The 20,324-nt window shown below is 37.0% G+C and overlaps 2 long non-coding RNA genes across 4 annotated transcripts in view; both read right to left on the reverse strand.

The window, feature by feature from the left end:
• The window catches only part of LOC149014361 (uncharacterized), a 72,094-nt gene extending 59,189 nt beyond the window's left edge, over positions 1-12,905 (reverse strand). For 2 of the 3 annotated variants that reach the window (XR_016173650.1, XR_016173649.1), the window contains exons 1-2: positions 12,712-12,905; positions 11,624-11,690 (exon numbers count right to left, since the gene is read on the reverse strand). This is a non-coding gene — a long non-coding RNA (uncharacterized LOC149014361). Of the gene's footprint in view, positions 1-11,623; positions 11,691-11,950 lie in introns of all 3 variants that reach the window. The other variant, XR_016173651.1, reaches the window with a different exon arrangement.
• Positions 12,906-16,554: 3,649 nt separating this feature from the next.
• Positions 16,555-20,324, reverse strand: part of LOC149014362 (uncharacterized) — a 68,355-nt gene continuing 64,585 nt past the window's right edge. The window contains exon 3 of the long non-coding RNA XR_016173658.1: positions 16,555-17,740. This is a non-coding gene — a long non-coding RNA (uncharacterized LOC149014362). The remainder of the gene's footprint in view (positions 17,741-20,324) is intronic.

A 20,324-nucleotide genomic window follows, 5' to 3' on the forward strand; every position in this document is an offset into this window, starting at 1 on the left:
CATGTAGTGCTGGCAACTCCTTCAGCCTTCGCTTCTCTTAATCAAGTAGTTTATTATCCAAGGGTGAACTATTTCCGAGTTATTGAATATTTCCCAACTTCTGTATGGCTTCCTTTATTGCAAGATAATTACATCCTTCTTTGTTGCACGACTTTACCTCATTCTTAAAAGATTCTAATTAGCCAGCAAAGCCCATTAAGGCGATTGAATGGTATTCACATACTTGTGTCATCCACTTCTTACAACATAAAGGTAGTCAGCCCTAGAGGCCCTAATCTAGAAGAATCTAAATGGTTTGGGACCTGAATTAAACTCCTCTGTTATCTTCACAAGCATTGGATTATTATATGATCAAATGGTCCTAGCTCCGGAACATATGGTTCAAATAACCTTAACCGAAAAACCCAATCAAGATTCGCTAACACTCTACCGAACTTCAAACGAATCTTTTACCCTAAACTCTACTTATTAGTCCAGATGTAATGTTTCTCGCTCCACATTAAATATGCCAACAAGTCTCACCAATTCACACATTGAACCCCTCCTTTGCTACCAACTGCAAAAAGGTGAAAGTAATCTTATTCCCAAATCTTTAAACCTAAACCACAACATTCTTTCCATCTTTATCCACTGTGGCGCCCATTATTCTTTTATTTGAATTAGGGTAAAGAAACCTAAAAAAAAATCAATTGCCAGCTTCTCCTAATCCTTAGGGTCTTCAATAAATCACTCTTTGATGTCCTTGAGCTATAAGATCTGATCACTATTTCACTTTTCTAAAAAATTGGCATCCCCATCTCTAAGCTGTAATTGTTGTTCCCCGAACATCTCCTTTGTCATTTTATCTTAATGTCCTGCTGCCTACACCTTCACATTTGCTTCTCTCAACAAAGCAGTATATCATCCAAGGAGCAGTTGTTGAATATTCACCAACTTTCGTTTCGTTTCCGCTCCTGAAGTACAGCCAAAGCCTTATTTGTTCCAAGATTTTACCAGAATCTTCATATATAGTAATCGGCCTACAAAGCCCATTAAGGGGTTCGGATAATAGTTATTGACTTGCTCCTTCCGTTTAATATGACATGATGGTAGTCAAACCAATAGGTCCAAGCCTAGAAGAACCCAAATGGTTTAGAGCAAGAATTTAACTCTTCCATTATCATCACCAGTGTTGGATTATTATCATCAAATGATTCAGGCTCCGAAAAGAACCACTTCAAAGCACCTTAACCTATCAAACCAACAAACATTCTCTAGCACTTTGACAAGCTTCAAACAAATCTCATGTTAAACCCTCTACATAGTTGTCCAAGTATACAATTTCTCAGTCCACCTATAAATATGTCAACCGAGTGTGCAAACATTTAAACACAAAATTTCTACCAACCGTGAAGGGTCCACGCCAATCTTCTCTCTACTTTGACACACAATATTGAAATACCCTAACACCATCCTCGGCTAATGATTTCTTTACTACGCCTTTCGCCTCCCTCTATAGATGCTTGCTTCCATTCAATTACTAGAATACACTATGGAGAAAACAAAGTAGCTTATTAGAAAACTGTAAATATGACATGATTAAGTTGGGGGTCCATCCGTGGTACTTCAAAATTTACAAAGTTTGGGTCCCATCAAACTCAAGTCAAGTTATTTAATCCACCATCTGTAATGAACATACTTCCATCCACGTTCCTTGCTACAAAAAAGTCATGTACATTTGCTTCTTCTCTTTTTTAAACAAGAAAATAAGCCAAACTCACTTTCTTACTATTCAACATATTTTTAATATGGCTTTATCTCTGAGGCATTCCGGACTATCACAGCCCCTATAGCTGCCTTACGTATTTAGCAACCATATCTTTAATCACCACTTCATCCCTATTCACATTGTGTTAATAGGAAGAAACCCATCCAGTTTCTACGATATCCACTTTTGAAGGAAATGAAATTCTATTCGTATTCCAAACTAAGTAGATTCATAACCTAAATCAAAAGCAACAGCAAAATCTCAAAAAGGAGATACCATCCTCTTTCCCCTCGACATAACCATATTCTCCATGTATGTTTAACTCCTTTGAACTTCCTTGATATGCCCACTTCGATCACCTCTTTTAATAATCTCTCCTCCTTTCAAAAAATCAATACACCAGTCCACCCGTCTTCTATCAAAAATGTACCTTAGAGATTTCATCATCTCAAACTTGAGGTGCATATCCTTTAATTTATGATCTCCGTCAATAACATAAGCTTGATCGATAGAATCTTCCAACCAAATCTTTTTACATTCACCGCATAATTCTTTCCATCTTATCCACTGCGATGCTAGTCTAAGATTATTCGGATTTGACCCAATTAACCTAAAAAAAATCAACTACCTCCTTCTTCATAACCTTAGGGACAACGATAAATCAACCCTCAATGTCCTTGAACCGTAAGATGTGTTTAGGATTACGCCAATTGTTGCCCACCTTATGGGAAACTTGTTATTCTCGTCTCAAAACTATAATTACTGCTCCCAAGACATCTCCTCTATGATTTTACTCTTATGTGGTGTTGGCCACTCCATCAACCTTTGCTTCTCTTAATACAGTAATTTATTATCCAAACATGAACAACTTTCCAGTTATTGAATATTACCCAACTTCTGTTTGGCTTCCTTTAATGCAAGATAAGTACATCCTTCTTTGTTGTACGACCTTACCTCATTCTTAACAGATCCTAATTAGACGACAAAGCCCAAAGGGGATTGAATGGTATTCACATATTTGTGTCATCCACTTCTTACAACATAAAGGTAGTAGCCCTAATAGGCCCTAATCTAAAAGAATATAAATGGTTTGGGATCTGAATTAAACTCCTTTGTTACCTTCACAAGTATTGGATTATTATATGATCAAATGATCCTAGCTCCGAAACATATGGTTCAAATAACCTTAACCGAAAAACCCAATCAACATTCGCTAACACTCCACCAAACTTCAAACGAATCTTATGCTCTCAACTCTACTAATTTGTCCAAGTGTACACTTTCTCGCTCTACTTTATATATGTCAACCAGCCTTATCAGTTCACACATTTAACCCCTCCTTCGCTGCCAACTACAAAAAGGTGCAAGTAATCTTATTCCCAAATCCTTTAACCTAAACCGCATCATTCTTTCCATCTTTATCCACTGTGGCACCCATTATACTTTTATTTCAATTAAGCAAAAGAGCCGGAAAAAAATAAATTGCCTACTCCATTATATCCTTAGGGTCATCAATAAATAACTCTTTGATGTCCTCGAGCTATAACATCTGATCACTATTCCACCTTAAGAAAAAATTGTCATCCCCATCTCTAAGCTGTAATTGTTGCTCCCCGTACATCTCCTTTGTCATTTTATCTTAATGTCATGCTGCCTACTCCTTCACCTTTGCTTTTCTCAATCTAGCAGTACATCATCCAAGGAGCAGTTCTTGAATATTTACCAACTTCTGTTTAGCTTACTCCACTAAAGAGCAACCAAAGCCTCATTTGTTCCACGATTTCACCTCAATCTTAACATATATTTATCAGCCTGCAAAGCCCATTAAGGGGTTCGGATAATATTTATTGACTCGCTCCGTCCAGTTCTTATGACATGATGGTAGTCAAACCAATAGGTCCTAGCCTAATAGAACCCAAATGGTTCAGAGGAAGAATTTAACCCTTCCATTATCATCACTTGTGTCGGATTATTATAATCAAATGACCCTGGCTCCGAAAAGAAAACACTTCAAACAACCATAACCTATCCAACGAAACAACATTCTCTACTTAGTTGTCCAAATATACAATTTCTCAATCCACTTTAGATATGTCGAACAAGTGCGCAAACATTTAAACCAAACATTTCTTCCAACCCTGAACGGTCCACGCCTATCTTCTCACTACATTGACACAAAATATTGACATGCCCTAAGACCATCCTCGGCTCATGAATTCTTTACTAAGCCGTTTGCATCCCTCAATAGATGCTTGCGTCCATTGAAATACTAAAATACACTATAGAGCAAACAAAGTAGCTTATTAAAAAACTCTAACCAAGACATGATTAAGTGGGGGTTCAATCCGTGGTACTTCAAAATTTACAAAGTTTGGGTCCCATCCAACTCAAGTCATGTGAGTTTTCCCACTATCCATTATGAACATACTTCCATCCACATTCCTTACTACTAATAAGCCATCTACATTTGCCTCCTTTCTTTTTGTTACTAGAAGATAAGCCAAACTCACTTTCTTACTCTTCAACATAGTGTAAATATGGCTTTATCTCTGAGGCATTCCTGACCCTCACAGCCCCAGTACCTGCTTTAAGTATTTAGCATCCATATCTTTATTCACCACTTCATCCCTATTCATATTGTGTTAGTAAGAAGAAACCCATCTAGCTTCTACGCTATCAACTTTTGAAGGAAATTAAATTCTATTCTTATTCCAAACTAAGCAGTTTCGTCAACTAAATCAAAAGCAACAACAAAATCTCAACAGGACATACCATCCACTTTCCCCTCGACATAACCATATCCTCCTTGTATGATTAACTCTTTTGAACTTCCATGATATGCCCACTTGGATCACCTCTTGAAATAATCTCTCCTCGTTTCACAAAATCATTACACCACTCCATCCATCTTCTACAAAAATGTAGCTTTGCGATTTCATCATGTCCAACTTGAGGTGCATATCCTTTAATTTATGATCTCCGTCAATAACATAAGTTTGATGGACAGATTCTTACACCCAAATCTTTTAACATTCACCACATCCTTCTTTCCATCTATCCATTGTGACGCAAGTCTAACATTATTCGAATTTGACCCATTTAACGTAAAAAAAATCAGCTACCTCCTTCATAACCATGGGGTCAACCCTGAATGTCCTTGAACCAAAAATGTGTTTAGGATTTTGCCAATTGTTAGCCACGTTATGAGGAACTTGTTATTCTCGTCTCAAAACTATAATTACTGCTCCCAAGACATCTCCTCTATGACTTTATCCTCATGTGGTGTTGGCCACTCCTTCAACTTTTGCTTCTCTTAATTCAGTAGTTTATTATCCAAGGGCGAACTACTTTCCAATTATTCAATATTTCCCGACTTCTATTTGGCTTCCTTTATTGCAAAAGAAGTACATCCTTCTTTGTTCCACGACTTTACCTCATTCTTAACAGATCCTAATTAGCCGGCAAAGCCCATCAAGGGGATTGAACGGTATTCACATACTTATGTCATCCACTTCTTACAACATAAAGGTAGTCAGCCCTAGAGGCCCTAATGTAGAAGAATCTAAATGGTTTGGGACCTGAATTAAACTCCTTTGTTATCTTCACAAGCATTGGAATATTATATGATCAAATGATCCTAGCTCCGAAACATATGGTTCAAATAACCTTAACCGAAAAACCCAATCAACATTCCCTAACACTCTACCAAGCATCAAACGAATCTTATGTTCTCAACTCTACTAATTTGTCCAAGTGTACACTTTCTCGCAGCACATTAGGTATGTCAACTAGCCTAATCAATTGACACATTTAACCCTTCCTTTGCTGCCAACAGCAAAAAGGTGCCAGTAATCTTATTCCCAAATCCTTTAACCTAAACCACATCATTCTTTCCATCTTTATCCATTGTGGCACCCATTATACTTTTATTTCAATTAGGGCCAAAGAGCCTAAAAAAACCAATTGCCTCCTCCATCATATCCTTAGGGTCATCAATAAATCACTCCTTGATGTCCTCGAGCTATAAGATCTGATCACTATTCCACCTTAAGAAAAAATTGTCATCCCCATCTCTAAGCTGTAATTGTTGCTCCCCGTACATCTCCTTTGTCATTTTATCTTAATGTCGCGCGGCCTACTCCTTCACCTTTGCTTCTCTCAATCTAGTAATACATCATCCATGGAGCAGTTGTTGAATATTCACCAACTTCTGTTTGGCTTACTCCACTAAAGAAAGCCTCATTTGTTCCACGATTTTACCTCAATCTTAACATATATTAATCAACCTGCAAAGCCCATTAAGGGGTTTGGATAATATTTATTGACTTGCTCCGTCCAGTTCTTATGACATAATGGTAGTCAAACCAATAGTTCCTAGCCTAGAAGAACCCAAATGGTTCAGAGGAAGAATTTAACTCATTCATTATCATCACTTGTGTTGGATTATTATAATCAAATGACCCTAGCTCCAAAAAGAACACACTTCAAACAACCTTAACCTATGCAACCAACCAACATTGTCAAGCACTTTGTCAAAATTCAAACAAATCTTATCCTAAACCCTCTACTTAGTTGTCCAAACTATACAATTTCTCAGTCCACTTTAAATATGTAAAACCAATGTGCAAACATTTAAACCCAACATTTCCTCCAACCGTGAAAGGTCCACTCCAATCTTCTCTCTACATTGACACAAAATATTGACCTACCCTAAGACCATCCTCGGCTCATGAATTCTTTTCTAAGCCCTTCGCATCCCTCTATAAATGCTTGCGTCCATTGAAATACAAGAATACACTATAGAGCAAACAAAGTAGCTTATTAGAAAACTCTAACCAAGACATGATTAAGTTGGGGTACCATCCATGGTACTTCAAAATTTACAAAAGTTTGGGTCCCATCCAACTCAAGTCATGTTAGTTCTTCCACTATTTGTCATGAACATACTTCCATCCACGTTCCTTGCTACTAAAAAGTCATCTATATATGCTTCCTTTCTTTTTGTTACTATAAGATAATCAAAACTCACTTTCTTACTCTTCAACATAGTGTAAATCTGGCTTTATCTCTGAGGCATTCCTGACCCTCACAGCCCCTATAGCTGCCTTAAGTATTTAGCATCCATATCTTTATTCACCACTTCATCCCTATTCATATTGTGTTAATAGGAAGAAACCGATCCAGCTTCTAAGATATCCACTTGTGAAGGTAATAAAATTCTATTCTTATTCCAAACTAAGCAGTTTCATCAACTAAATCAAAAGCTATAGCAAAATCTCAAAAGGACATACCATCCACTTTCCCCTCGACATAACCATATCCTCCATGTATGTTTAACTCTTTTGAACTTCCATGATATGCCCTTTTGGATAACCTCTTGTAATAATCACTCCTCCTTTCACAAAATCCTTACACCAGTCCTTCCATCTTCTATCAAAAATGTAGCTTTGTGATCTCATCATGTCCAACTTGAGGTGCATATCCTTTAATTTCAGATCTTCCTTAATAAAAAAAGCTTGATGGATAGAATCTTACACCGAAATATTTTAACATCCCCCACATCCTTCTTTCCATCTTATCAACTGTGACATTAGTCTAACATTATTCGAATTTGACCCATTTAACCAAAAAAAAATCAGCTACATCCTTCTTCATAACCATGTGGACTACGATAAATCAACCCTCAATGTCCTTGAACCATAAGATGTGTTCAGGATCACACTTATAGTTGGCTACCTTATGGGAAATTTGTTATTCTCGTGTCAAAACTATAATTACTGCTCCCAAGACATCTCCTTTATGATTTTATCTTCGCGTAGTGCTGGCCACTCCTCAGCCTTTGCTTCTCTTAATCCAGTAGTTTATTATCCAAGGGTGAACTACTTTATAGTTATCGAATATTTCCCAACTTCTGTTTAGCTTCCTTTATTAAAAAATAAGTACATCCTTCTTTGTTGCACAATTTTACCTCATTCTTAACAGATCCTAATTAGTTGACAAAGCCCATTGAGGCGATTGAACTATGTTCACATACATGTGTCATCCACTTCTTACAACATAAAGGTAGTCATCCCTAGAGGCCTTAATCTAGAAGAATCTAAATGGTTTGGGACCTGAATTAAACTCCTTTGTTATCTTCACAAGCATTGGATTATTATATGATCAAATTATCCTAGCTCCGAAACATATGGTTCAAATAACCTTAACCGAAAACCCAATCAACATTCGCTAACACTCTACCAAGCTTCAAACGAATCTTATGCTCTCAACTCTACTTATTTGTCCAAGTGTACACTTTCTCGCTCCACATCAAATATGTCAACCAGCCACATCAATTCATACATTTAACCCCTCCTTTGTTGCCAAGTGCAAAAAGGTGCCAGTAATCTTATTCCCAAATCTTGTACCCTAAACCACTTCATTCTTTCCATCTTTATCCACTGTGGCACCCATTATACTTTTATTTCAATTAGGGAAAATTAGCCTAAAAGAAACTCAATTGCCAACACCATCATATCCTTAGGGTCATCAATAAATGACTCCTTGATGTCCTCAAGCTATAAGATCTGATCACTATTCCTCCTTAAGAAAAAATTGTCATCCCCATCTATAAGCTGTTATTGTTGCTCCCCGTACATCTCCTTTCTCATTTTATCTTTATGTCGTGCTGCCTACTCCTTTACCTTTGCTTCTCTCAATCTAGTAGTATATCATCCAAGGAACAGTTGTTGAAAATTCACCAACTTTCAGATTAGATTCCTCCACTAAATTACAGCAGAAGGCTTATTTGTTCCACAATTTTACCTAAATCTTAACATATAGAAATCAGCCTGCAAAGTCCATTAAGGGGTTCGGATAATAGTTATTGACTTGCTCCTTCGGTTCTTATGACATGATGGTAGTCAAACCAATAGGTCCTAGCCTAGAAGAACCCAAATGGTTTAGAGGAAGAATTTAACTCTTCCATTCTCATCACCAGTGTTTGATTATTATAATCAAATGATCCTGGCTCCGAAAAGAACACACTTCAAACAACATTAACCTATCCAACCAACAAACATTCTCTAGCACTCTGACAAGCTTCAAACGAATCTCATGCTAAACCCACTACTTAGTTGTCCAAGTATACAATTTCACAGTCCACTTATAAATATGTCAACCCAGTGTGCAAACATTTAAACCCAACATTTCGGCCAAACGTGAAAGGTCCATGCCCATCTTCCTCTCTACATTGACACAAAATATTGGCATACCCTAAAACCATCCTCGGCTCATGAATTCTTTACTAGGCCCTTCGCATCCCTCTATATATGCTTGCTTCCATTGAATTACAAGAATACACTATGTAGCAAACAAAGTAGCTCAGTAGAAAACCGTAACCATGAAAAGATTAAGTTGGGGTTCCATCTGTGGTACTTCAAAATTTACAAAGTTTGGGTCCCACCCAACTCAAGTCATGCTAGTTCTTCCACCATCTATTATGAACATACTTCTATGGACGTTCCTTGCTACCAAAAAGTCATGTGCACTTGCTTCCTCTCTTTTTGTTACTAGAAGATTGGCCGAACTCACTTTCTTACTCTTCAACATGTTTTAAATATGGCTTTATCTCTGAGGCATTCCTGACCCTCACAGCCCCTGTAGCTGCCTTAAGTATTTAGTATCCATATCTTTATTCACCACTTCATCCCTATTCATATTGTGTTAATAGGAATAAACCCATCCAGCTTCTACGATATCCACTTTTGAAGCTTATCAAATTCTATTCTTATTCCAAACTAAGCATTTTCATCAACTAGATCAAAAGCAACAGCAAAATCTCAAAAGGAGATACCATCCTCTTTCCCCCTCGACACAACCATATCCTCCATGTATGTTTAACTCTTTTGAACTTCCTTGAAATGCCCACTTGGATCACCTCTTATAATAATCTCTCCTCCATTTACAAAATCCTTAAACCAGTCCATCCATCTTCCATAAAAAATGTAACTTTGTGATTTCATCATTCCAACTTGAGGTGCATATCCTTTAATTTATGATCTCCGTCAATAACATAAGCTTGACGGATAGAATCTTAACGCCAAATCTTTTAAACTTCAACCACATTGTTCTTTCCATCTTATCCACTGTGACACTAGTCTAACGTTTCGGATTCGACCCACTTAGCTTAGAAAAAACCAGCTACCTCCTCGTTCATATCCTTGGGGACTTGAATAAATCAACCCTTAAGTGTTTTAACTTAAGATCTGAACATGATTCCACCTATAATTCACCGCTTTATGAAAAAATTGTTATGCTCATCTTCAAATTATAATTATTGCTCCCCAGACATCTTTATGATTTTTTCTTCATGTAGTACTGCCTACCCCTTCACCTTTGGTTCTCTTAATACAATAGTTTATCAACCAAGGGTGAACCACTTTGTAGTTATTGAATATTCGCCAACTTCTGTTTAGCTACCTTCGTTGCTAAATTAGTACATCCTTCTTTCTCCCACGACTTTGCCTCAATCTTAACATATCTAATCAGCCGGCAAAGCCCATTAAGAGGTTTGAACAATATTTACTTACTTGTGTCATCCTCTTCTTAAAACATAATGGAAGTCGACCCTAGAGGTCCTAATCTAGAAGAATCTAAATGGTTTAGAACCTGAATTAAACTCCTTTACTATCTTCACAAGAATTGGATGATTATAATTGGATGATCCTGGCTCCAAAATTTATAGTTCAAACAACCTTACCCTATCAACCCAACCAACACTCTCTAACACTTTATCAATCTTTGGGGACCCATTTAGCCTATTAAAAATCAGCTACCTCCTCTTACAGATCCTTGGGGACTTCAATATATCAATCCTTAATGTCTTTGAACTATAAGATGTTATCACGAGTCGGCTAACAGTTGACCACCTTTTAGAAAAACTGTTATTCTTGTCTCCAAACTATAATTACTACTCCTCAAACAACTCTTTTATGATTTTTTCTTCATGTAGTGCTGCCAACTACATCACATTTGCTTCTCTTAATCCAGTAGTTTATCATCCAAGGGTGAACTACTTTGTAGTTTTTGAATATTCGTAACTTCTGTTTAGCTTCCTTCACTATTAGATAAGTACAACCAAATTCTTCTTTGTTCCACAACTTTACCTCAATCTTTACATATCGTAATCAGCCGACATGGCCTACCAAGGAGTCCAAACAGTATTTATTGACTTTTGTCATCCTCTTCTTACACCATGATGGTAGTAAACCTAAGAGGTCTCATTCTAGAAGAATCAAAATGGTTTAGCACCTGAATTAAACTCCTCTATTATCTCAAACGCATTGGATTATTATGATTAGATGATCCTAACTCCAAAAAATATGCTTCAAACAACCTTAACCTGTCAACCCAACCAACATTCTTTAACACTTTATCAATCTTCATATGATTCTTATGCACTACCCTCCAACTTTTCTTCCATGTTCATGAATTATGTTTTCTACATAGAATCTCATACTTACTTATCGAACAGTTTATTAAAGAGAAAAAGTTTAGATATAAGAGAAGTTCATATTAACAAACATATAAGTTTAGATATAAGAGAAGTTCATATTAACAAACATATAAGTTTAACTATAAGACTTTGATGACATAAAGCTTCTCAGTATGTCTACTAAATTTATATTGAACTACTGAACAGAATCATGATTATGAGGAATCATTCCACAATATTTAAGGAGTGAAATATTCAGCAAATGCTACCAACAGAAAATTAATGCCCATTACAGGGCACTCAGAAAGGGGGGGGGGGGGGGAAATTGTAAAACAATAGAAAAATTAGAAACATTGGATGGTGTTGTTTGACAAATACATAAACCAGCAGAAATAACTCACCATTTTCACATGCATGGTCTTGACTGACTTCTTTCTGTACAAGCTCTGGTAGGACAATCATCCTAGACTGAGAGAGGGTAGAAAAAGAAAACCACAAGAATCTCAATAAATGGCTGTAATTTGTAAGTAGAGGCCAATCCAAACATCATACTTAGTAACTGAAAGGATTACTATATTACAAGAAAATGTTTGCACAAAAGTGTTAAGCTGAGGACCCTGGTATGACATTTAAAAGACAGGCAACTCTAGTTGTTTAAGAATATAAGTCATTCATTTTAACAATCTAAGAAACTACATTAGTCACCCAACATCGAACAAGATCTTCACCTTAGGATTCGGTGGTGGTAGATGAGGCACATGGACATATCTGAACTTTAATGTGATAGACAAATGCCATAATTGAAGGGAAAGTATACAACAGGCATAGTACCATGATATGCGCAGAATTTTACCAAATCAAAACCAGAGATAAAATTGATACAACTGAAATGCAGAAGTCGATATGGGTAAACGGTAGAAGACAGAACTATAAATCAACAAATCAATAATGACGTAGGAACGAAAAAAATCAGATTAGTACTAGAAGGGAGAGAAGCTATGTCCGACTCTTTGCCGGAGACACATACAGAAGAGAGAGAGGGAAACTTGGGGAATTCCGACTGGAATGAACGTCGACCGCAGTCTTAAAAGTAAAGAAGCGATGAACTTCTTTTTTCTTGGAGTTGAAGCTTACATATTAAAGTGAGGAAAACAATGATATACAAAATAACCTTAAGTTTCAATTGGAGAAAAAGCCTACAATCTTCGGGAATGCTCAAGAACTTCGAACAGAACTTAACAGCCGCGATCGAAAAGAAAAGTAGGATAAGATTCTTATTAGCAAGTAGCAACGAATAGCAGAGAAAGGAGTTGGTGATTGGGATCGTGGGATCGGTCGTAGAAAGAAAAGAAATACGACCTCGCTTCAGTTTTCTTCGCGTAATTCTTCTCCCTACGACTTCCGATCCCAGATAGCAAACCCTAAATTTCATTTCAATAACAAATTAGAAAATCCTATTATAAGAGGGATTGAAGAGAAGATCGCGAACCATGGTTAGCCGAAGAAATGCGAACGCTCAAGAACTTCTAACAGAGATGAACAGCCGTGGTCGCCCGGCGATCGAAAATACAAGTAGATTATCAGAGGAAGAAGTTGGGGGTTGGGATCGGAGGTTTGGAGTTCGGGAGAGCGAAAAACCTCAGCGATGAAGTCGTATTTCTTCTGTGGAAACTGAAGAGACGCTTTAAGAAAACTGAAAGAAATATATATTGAATAAGTCGGTTTCTCTTTTATTTTTAATTTTCCGTAAATGAAATGTGTCCTTCAGATTTGCAACACAAGCGGTACACTTTTTTTTAAATATTTTTGCGCGGGAAGCAAGTCTGCGCAATTTTTTAGGGTTTTTGTTTACTTTTTATATTTTCGGTAAATATAGCAAGTTTTGAAACATTTCAATATTTTTTTTATGTCATTTTCTTACAACCATTCTTCTAGTTCAGTCCATGGTTTTGAGTATCGGTGATATATTGCCATGTTGGAGTGTGGCGACACGACACCCCTCTTCCACATACTGTCAATGCCACTTCTCTCTGTTGTTTCTTTTATTTTAACTCTATTTTCCTAGAATCTATGTTTCATTATCATCGACTATTATATTATTTGCGTCGACCAAGCAGAATTTTATACAGTCGAACATGTGTCAATTAGGAACATCAGTTTAGATGATGTTTTAGGTCAAAATAACGATCACAATGTGTTTATTGGCCTCAAGCTAGGCTGCACAATCAAATTCAAATTAAAATGACTCCAAATGCCCCTCTAAACTATGAGTCGATTTTTCATTGACACCCCTCCAAATGTCGTCCGATATATCGTAATATGTCACCATGTCAGTGAGGTTGCTAGCCACCGACACAACGAAACAGAGCAATTTTTCATACTTGGTTCAATCCAAGTCTACAGTGATGTAGAACTAACTGCATGTGAATAATTTTTTTTGTTTTGTTTTTTTGGTAAACAATGTGAATAATATTTTGGAAGACCCAAAATTAGACGTATAAAACTTTAGGATGGCTTCAATCAGAGTGATAGTTCTCATGCCAAGAATTAGACGGATGATTTCCATGAGGCTAAGCTGAAATGAATCATCTCCATAGTATGATTAAATTATTTTTTTTAATAGTAGCTAATAAATAAACTATCTTATGTTATTATCATTTAAAATTGACACATTTAAGTTGCATAGCACTCTCACAATACACCGTTTTATCTTTCCTCGTGCATCAATATATTAGTAATATAGTAAATTATTAAGTTTTAGCATCAATTCAAATACAGCAGGGAGTGTTAACAAACAATACAATGAGTCAATGACAAACAAAAGATGGTGAATTATGTAGCACTTTATAAATTTTATCACATTGACAAATATTTGTAATTACAAGCCTTCACATTCTTTTAAATTCGTTATGAAAAAATATACATTCACATTCTTATAAATTTGTTATGAAAAAATATACAATCAAGAGTTACTTAATCTTGAAAATAGTACAATAACAACAATAAGCGTCACCCCAACTAGATGGGGTTGGTTACATGGATTATTACATTCCAATAAGTTATGTTTGATGCTATGTTAGATACAAGGTTTAAGCTAGGCATATCATTTATCACTACTTCTTTTAAGGCTATTTTAATTATGCCTCTAGCTCTTATAATTTCTTTAATATGGATTAGATAACTTATCCATACAAGAGCATTTATAGGTATTCGCTTAATGTGGTCGTACCATCTTAAGCAACTTTCTCAAAGCTTATCACTTATGGAAACAATTACCAAGCCAACTCTAATATGATCATTCATTATCTCATCCTTCACAGTTTTGCCACTCATCCATCTTATTATCTTCATTTGTATTATACTTAATTTATCTTATGATTATTTTTAGGGTAATTTTCATTTGGACCCCCAAGGTTTGGTCTAGATCACTTTTAGTCAAAAAAAAGTTCCTTTTTGCATAGGGCTCCCTTGAGGTTTATAGAAATGACTAATTAAGTGCAAATCATAATTTTGACGACCAAAATACCCTTATGGTGCAATAGTCAAAATTGTACCATGTATGCCATTTCAATCTAATGGTTTATGTTAAAAAGACCAAATATAATTGCATTTTTTATTTTTTATTTTATATTCAAGGACCAAACTTATACCCTTCATTGAAACTCAATGAAATCTTGTTCCCATTCCAAATCAACAAATACTACTTGGAACCCCTTTACCCTTAGATGGATTTGATTTCTACAATTTTGGAGTTAAAACAGAGAAGTTATGGGTACCCCAAATTTGAAAGGCATTTTGAACGATTTCAGTTATGTTCGATATCATGTTGAAGAGTGTAGATTTTTCAGTATAGTAGATTCGAACAGTAGGAGTAATTGGCAAGTTTTCATGGTCGTGGCCAATGGTTAATCGGAGACCAAAACAGAGAAGTTACGGGTCACTTCATTTTAAAGGGAATTTTGGCCTTTTTGGAGTTATTTAACGTAGTCATACTGAAAAACTATGGAGATGCGTTGATATGACCCTTTATTGGTAGTGCGGCCTTGACGCCCAGTTCAGGGCTAAAATGAATGAGGTATGGGTCAATCTTAATTTAAAGGCATTTTGGTCAATTTGAGTTACTTTCCCTTTTCTTGCATAAGACATTGTAGATTTGTTAATATGGGAAACTTGAATGCTGGGGTAATTGGCATGGACATGGCCACAAGAGGTGCTCAATAAGTAGTCGAAACGGAGAAGTTACGGGTCACCTCATTTTAAAGGGAATTTTGACATTTTGGAGTTATTTAACGTTGTCATAATGAAAAACGATGAAGATTTGCTGATATGACCCGTTATTGGTAGTGGGCCACAATTGAAGCTCATTACAGGGCTAAAATGGATGACTTATGGGTCATCTTAATTTAAAGGCATTTTGGTCAATTTGAGTTATTTTCCATTTTCTTGCATAAGATAGTGTAGATTTGTTAATATGGGAAACTTTAATATTGGGGGTAATTGGCAAGGATATAGCCATGAGGTGCTCAATACGGAGTCAAAACGGAGAAGTTATGAGCCACAAAATTTTGAAGGGCATTTTCGAGCTGCGCTTGAATCATAGTTGAAACGGATAAGCTAGGGCATAGATTCTTTGTACATATTTGTTATTCATTTGTACCACAAATGGAAGGTTATGCAATCATGCATCCAATGAAATCTTGAGTGGTTCAGATTCCTCCCCATTCTAGATGTTTTTTCTAGGCCGCAATCATTCTTTTTCTTTCTTTTCTTTTCTTTTTTCCTTTTTTTTTTTTTGTAACCAAGATGCTTTATATATAGGGAAATTGGGGGATTAGGATATTACATATGTTGTTGGTAAAGGTTGAATCCATAACCTCTGCACTGAGAGGTGAGGTTCGCATCCACTTCACTAACAAATTTAGGGTTATCCTAAGAGAGAATGAAAAAAAGAAATGGAGTTTGGCAAATCTTCATCTTAGTTACAGGAAAATCTTGAACCACCAGAGAATTCAAGAAATTTGATTGGGAGCATATTTGGATAAAGCGTATTTGGTTGGCCGAAGAAAAGATTATGATCTTTGGCACTTTACTTCTTTGGATCTTGAGATTGGAATCAAAAGTTAAGATTAATTATCCACATAGACCCTTGGAGTCCCTGATTTGGTGCATAGCCAGTGTAGAAGGTGAGTCGCCAATCCACCCGTTAATATTAAGTAGAGAACTATCATTGCAATTGAAGTGATTAAGTTTATCAATGCGGTGAGGTTTTGTCAGGTGGAATAACTAAAAATACGTTGCAATGCACCCACAAGCAGACCTCAACGAGATTGAGATACTTCTTGCATATTTAAGCGACATCTCCATGACTTGCATAAATCTCAACAAGTTAAGTTCCAAAGATGTTTCTAACAAATATTGGCTTCCGCGCTACCGTTCATATGCTTAATTTAAAGAAAAAACTTTGCCACGTATGCTTAACCTTCATTAATGTAAGATATATGACTAGGAAACTAATAACCTCTTAAGAATTTTGGGGTTATTTTTCATTCACTTTTTGTGGAACTTGGACTCAAGGTTCAACAAATTCGAAGGTAAAAAGAATAAATGAATGCATTGCATCTTCAGTGAAACAACAAATGTTAATCGGTCAAATACAATTTCCCTTTCGAATATCACTTGACATCCGTACATTGCATGCTAAATTATTACCATCTACATTCTCCACGTCACATATGATGTGCAACAAACTTTTTTGTTTTGGCAAAAAAAAAAAAATGATGTGCAACAGTATGCAGTACCACTATAATGTTGTCCATAATTTGAGAGGAAACTTAAACGGTAAATCATGCTTCACAACATTTGATTTTAACTTAAAAACTATATCCCAGTGATCCATAGGTCTGATTTCTCATCCGTAACTGTTGAGCAAATCTCGGAAAATCACCCAAAATTAGATAGAAAAAAAAAGAGGCGAATACGAGATTTGAATCCCTAGATAATTGCCAAATTGAAATCCAGAAAAGAATACGTTGTCCAAGTGGGAATGAATAAACAAGGACAAGTATGTAGCTTACAATCATATCGAAAGCACACTTTTTACTTACCGGAGTTCAGAGATCTTGCACATTCTGTACGTAAGGTTCTGGACCTACAGATGGATGATAGAAATCATTGGAATGGTGACTGCATTTGGATACGAAGGGGGTGATGAGGCCTCAATATTTGCAGCAGCTGATACTTATTCCATTATCATGGAACTTCAGAGATGAATCAGTGTGCATTAACAATGACAATAGATGCCATCACTGGGGAAAAAAGAGGCCCTATGTTTGTTGTTTAACCCTTAATAGCTTCACCAACAGGTCCGCACCTCCAATGAGTGAAAGGATTACTTTTTCAGTTCATTCTCCAGGTCTGCAGTTGCAAATGAGTGAAAGGATTACTTGCGTATTTGAATCTCGTTTTCCATTACTGGAGCATGTGTTTTTTGAGTTGCAGCATGTAATCGTCTGGATCCACTGCAGCAGAAGTAGAATCAAAATTAGAACAAGACAAGAAACTGAAATGGCTGCCATTAGTTCTTAGGAGGAAGAAATGATGAGCAATGCAAGATGTTAATCTAAAAGAAAGTGGGGTTCCCAATCATGTAGGCTGCAGGAGAACCAACCGCTCCACTAGATGGCCACCACTGGGATGGAGATTTCGTTGCTGGGCTCAAGTCTTGTAGGGGCGGGGGGCAATGAAAAATAATAGAGGCACAAATTACTCTCCAGCAGTCCTTTCGACTTTGACCGTTCCTCTTTAGTTTTGAATTCAGCCCTTGCATTCGCTCATATTTCCTTCCTACTACCCCACTCTTTCCTTTGGTAAGGAATTCTTTATTCATCTAAAAAAAATATATGAAGGTTTCTAATAAAATCACACAAGTTCTAAGCCTACGGCACCAGCTTAATCGTTTTGGTTAAAGATTGAATTTGATTTCTATCATAGAACCACCACCCCGACAAAGAGGCAGAAAAAGGAGATTACACCAGAATACCATCTTACAAGGCAATACCTAAACAAGGAAAGATGGTGACAGGCCCTTGATCACACATGGCAATGGTTTCAGGTGATGAAGATGGGTTTACATATATCTTCAGAGAGAAGAGAGGAAGGGTTGGAGCTTTTGATGATGGGCTTAAGATTTAATGGCATAATTGCATGTGAACTTACTCTGGAGAAAGAAAACATCGAGGACAAGAAAGCATCAATTTTTTTCATTGTAATTCAAGATTAATAGAAACCATGAAGCTTGTGGGAAATGGAAAGAGAATTTAATGAGGGAAATGGTGGTTTTCCTTGAAACTTGGAAGAGAAAGGAGGTGGATTGTACAATCCAACAGAAAAGGTTGGGGCATTATCTAGTCGTGCCTTTCAAAAGCCTCTCCCAGGCCAATTCAACCCCTCCAAACCATAACTGCCCCTCTCCTTGCTCTCCAAGTGACCTCTTTATCCTCATTATTTCTTTATGCATGGTGCTTATTCACTGAATTTATTTATTAGTGGGTAAACTCAAGAAACCAGGGGCTTATCAACTCCACACCTTGAGTTTCACCTTGTCCTCAAGCTGAAGACAGGAAATTGCTGGTGCATCTCAGTAAAATACTCCCAAGTGTTCTCACAATGCCGCAAATGCTTCCATTTGATGAAAACCAGCGGCAGCCCTTTGTCTGCACACCGGATGGCTAGTAGCATTTCAGTTATGCGTGTAAATTCATAGTCCTCCGCCAAGCAGTTGGGTAGCAATTATGGCTGAATATCTTGACCTATGACCTTCTTCTGGGATAACATGGAAGACTGGGTGCATTTGTGTGGTTTCTGGTATCTTTAGGTTACAAGCTACTGGTCCTATTCTCTCAACAATTGGGTAGGGGCCACAAAACCTTGGACTGATGCTCATTCCTCTGACAAGTATCACAAGCTGCCACATAATCACAGATGGTCTTTTTCATGCCAACCTAAAACAGAACTGCCACAATACGCTTTTAGGTCCATAAGAAACCCGAATGCAGAGGGAGCGGCGTAGAATTCGGACAGCAACTTAGGGATCAAGGGGGAGTCATTAGCTACCACAACCCAAACCTTTATAATACAGAACTCTATTCCTCAACTGGTACGTGGCTTTAGCTGCTGTCCCACTAATTAAATCATGAATAATGGGCCGGTATCTATCACTGTTCACTTCTTCAATCAGCTGCTTCTTGCCAAACATTGGTGGTGAGAGCACCTAGGTGGGATTCACCTTCAGTCTCCCGTACAGCATTGGCAGCTTTCTTTTCTGCTCCTGGTTTGTAGATGATCTCAGAATTGTAGCTCAGTAACTTCATAACCCACTTCTGCTAATCAGCAGCTACTACATGTTCCAAGAGGTATCACAGGCTACGCTGGTCTGTCCTAGCCTTGAAGCGTTGACCTATTAGATAGCGCCTCCATTTGGTTACCGCAATCACCATCAACTCCTTCTCATAGACTGACTTGGCTAGTGCTCTTAGGGACAGATCTTTGACTCGAATATGCTATTGGATGGCCCTCCTATACGAGTATTACACCTAATCCAAGACCTGATGGATCTGCCTTCACCAAAAAGTCCTTGCTATAATTAGGCATTGCAAGAACTGGTACTATAGTCTGCCTCCTTAAGTGTCTAAAAAAGCTCTGATGGCTTCTCCATTCCAAACAAAGATTCTTTTAACAGCTGTATGAGTGGAGCAGCAACCTTCCCGTAATCTTTTACAAATCTCTGATAATAACCAGCCAGCCCAAGAAATCCACACAAAGCCTTTAAATTACTGGGAGGTGGCTATATTCTAACATGCACTTTATTTTTTGAGAATCAGAGGCAACTTCATTTCCAGAATTTGTGGCTTAACATCTCCAATTCCGGGACCCCAAAAGGGACATCTTTTTCGAATTCACCACCAATTTGTGCTGCACTAACAGTGAGAAGGCAATTTGCAAATGACTCCCATGAACACTAAGATATTATTAAAAAACACAAGTATGAATTTTCTATAGTTTTACTTGAATACCTCATTCATTAGTGACCGGAAAGTAGCTGAG

This window comes from Hakea prostrata, chromosome 5, assembly GCF_041222555.1.
Source record: "Hakea prostrata isolate BN-2017 chromosome 5, UWA_Hpros_2, whole genome shotgun sequence".
Lineage (NCBI taxonomy): Eukaryota > Viridiplantae > Streptophyta > Magnoliopsida > Proteales > Proteaceae > Hakea > Hakea prostrata.